The 3,259-nt window shown below is 35.6% G+C and overlaps 1 pseudogene; it reads right to left on the bottom strand.

Moving 5' to 3' along the window:
* Positions 1 to 433: 433 nt before the first annotated feature.
* Positions 434 to 1,360, bottom strand: LOC116554394 (annotated as a pseudogene).
* Positions 1,361 to 3,259: the final 1,899 nt, after the last annotated feature.

The raw sequence follows: 3,259 nt of genomic DNA, 5'->3' as shown, positions 1-3,259 counted from the left end.
AAATAATCAATGGTCACCACTGTGTCTTTATTATGCTACATCAGAATATTTGAAAGGCAAGGTTTCTGTACTCCTTGGGGCCTCTGCCAGATATCTCTTCTCTAAGTGCAGAGCCCTAACACTGAGCAGTCATTGTTCTCAGATGCCAAAATTATCAAAAAGTTTTTATATCTTGCTGTTTCACTGACACCTGTAGATAGATTAACCAATAATGTGTCCACCTCTGATGTAGGGTGAAAATAATGAACTTTCAGGACGTAAAATTACTGTGTTTCTGTGTCATTGAATAAGCTATTAGTCCATGTTGGCATAGGGTCAAATTAAGGTTTGTCCACAAACAGTATAAATTTTTATAATCCATTTATGTGCTTATTATTATAGGTAAAGGTAATTCTGGCAGCCATATCTATCAGAAATCTGAGAATCTGTGACCTCAGCAGCACCTTCTCTTTTGCACCCTCTTCAGGGCATCTTTAGTTTCCTTGTTCCTCAAACTGTAAATTGAGAGAGTCAGCATGGGAATCACCACAGTGTAGAAAACTGATGCAAATCTGTTGAATCTGGAGGAGCCACTAGAACTGGAACTCAAGTAGACAAAAATACTTGATGTATACAAGACGGAAACAGTTGTCAGAGGAGAACCACGGGTGTTAGACGCCTTGGACTTGCCTTTACCTGAAGTGTTCTTCATGAGAAAGGTGCAAATATAGCCATAGGATAACATAATAATTAAAACATTTGCTATTCCAAAGATTATTGTTAATATAGCAGTCATATCTTGTACAAAGAAAGAGTCAGTGCAGGACAGGATTAACTGTTGGGGCATGTCACAGAAGAAACATCTGATGACATTAGGCCCACAGCAGGGGAGTTGAAGCAAAGCACACACTGGAATAAAGTGAACCTGCCCATGTAGGCTCCCAGCACAATGCAAACACAGAAAGTGGCTGACATAATGGATGAATAAACTAGTGGGTTACAAATGGCAGCATACCAGTCATAAGCCATGGCCATGATGAGACAAGACTCACTCAGCCCCATAGCTGAAAAGATAATGTGCTGAATAATACAAACAACAGGTAATAGTTTGCTGTTCCTGGAAGAAGTGGGAGAGCATCCTGGGGACTGTGGAGCTGACATAGCAAACATCAGTGAAGGAGAGATTACAATAAGGTAGAATTACATCAGTGTATGGAGGTGGGAATCCATCCTTATTAAAACAATGAGGAATAGGTTCCATCAGAGATGTAATGTAGATTACTTGGAATATAATGAAGAGTACTTATATGATTCTGGGAAAATCTGAGACTACCAACAGGATGAAATGGGTGATTTCTGTAATATTTCCTCCCCTAGTCATTGACTAGGTGCTCCTAGTATCAGAAAAGAGACAAGAGAATGGATTGCTAACTCAGTTGAAGTAATAACATTACCATTTTTATATGTCTACATCTTTTCCTCCAACAAGCACTGGAAAAAGAAAAATTCTTTACTGTCCTTCTGGTGAAAAGACTCGGCTTTTCTTCTTGAATTGTCAACATATGTTTGCTCAGTGCTTCAGATTTTCAATTAATTCATGGAGACTCATGAGAATTTTAAAAGGTACTTAAAAAGTTGACTGGCAACTCTTGCAAAGGTGCCATAGAAATGCTGAGATTATTATATATAAGGTAGGGATCATCAATTAAAATAATAGGTTTTAGAAATGGCTCTAATAAATAGTTATGTAACTTGCTTTAAATCATGAAAGCCTAAGTGGCATCTTTCCAAAATAAATTTGAAACAGTCCTTCTGGTCTCAATTGTCATCCAAACATAAAGTTTCTTCTTTTATTCTTAAGAAAAATGATTGATCCTACTTATAATCATTTTTAAATTATTTTTAAAATATATGCAATACAACTCCACACTGGCCTGGCAAATAATAACATAAATTCTAATAATATTTTGGTGGAGCAGGCGGAGCATGTGTGCCCAATAAAGTTATGGAATACATCTTCTTAGGGAAGCCTTTACACAAAGCATTCCAAAAGGAGACTAGTACGGCTCAATCTTGGCCTCAACTATTGTCACAATTTTAGGGTGTTTTTGATACTTTTGAAAGAGCAAAATAATGTGGCTAATGGTTCAGACTGTGGAATTTTGGTTCCAATATCCTCTTGATCTATTAACTTGTAATAGATACTCTTGATCTATTAACTTGCAGCAATGCCATAAACACATTAAACTTGATTTATTTATAACAAAGTGAAGACAATAAAAGCCCTGAACTATAAGGTTACTCAGAAGATTATGAATAGAAACTCATGCAAATTCTCAGCACACAATTAGATACATATTGTTATTGTGGATTGCTTAGAAATAACCATAAATGACAAGTATACTTGTGACTAGAAATATGAACTGTGCTAGATATTTATAGGGTGACTTGAGGAAACTTTTGAGACATTATTGGCCCTATAGACAGTCAAGCATCATTGCCTTTAGACAGGTGTAGATTCAGACCTAGTGTCCATGCAGGTCACACCACCTAGGGCCATGAAAATATAAGCCACATACACCATTTTTTCTTCAGTTTGCTTTGGATACAGAGTATCAGTGGAAAACCCACATCAAACTGTGATGGATCTCAATACAGGGAAAAATTCCAAGTAAATATTTCAATTCTCCAATACTACGGAAGTAAAATACTCTTTTTGTAAATACAATCAACAAGTTAGAGCTCACTAACAGATTCGTAGTAGATAATACATATAGGATACATTTTATACCTCAAATGTTCTTCCTTGAGAAGAGAGAGTAAACCAATGAAAGCAAACCAAAAAATATCTGAAAAAGATGAATAATTAAAAAAGACTTGAACTACAAGATAGTAAAAAGTATTATAGACATTCATTTTTATTGTAATAACAGACGTGTGTCAAAAGAACAAATAGAAATTTTCTTTAAAAATTTAACTATCCTGCTTAATAGGTACACAGTGGCAAGCTGGGTGAATAAAACAAGACCCATTGGTCTGCTATCTTCAAGAGACCCATCTCACATGTAACACCCATAGGCTCAAAGTAAAGGGTTGGAAAAAGATCTACCATGCAAACAGAAGACAAAAAGGAGGAGGAGTTGCTATCCTTATCATATAAAACAGAATTTAAACCAAAATGGTAAAAAAAAAAAAAAAAAAGATAAGGTTAGAAGGTCATTATATAATGACAAAGAGTTCAACAGGAAGACTTAACTCTCCTAAGTATATATACACCAAA

The sequence above is a fragment of the Sapajus apella genome, unplaced genomic scaffold, assembly GCF_009761245.1.
Source record: "Sapajus apella isolate SASKATOON/1434 unplaced genomic scaffold, GSC_monkey_1.0 scaffold14, whole genome shotgun sequence".
In the NCBI taxonomy this organism is placed as follows: domain Eukaryota; kingdom Metazoa; phylum Chordata; class Mammalia; order Primates; family Cebidae; genus Sapajus; species Sapajus apella.
This window is presented reverse-complemented; position numbering and strand designations above follow the sequence as displayed.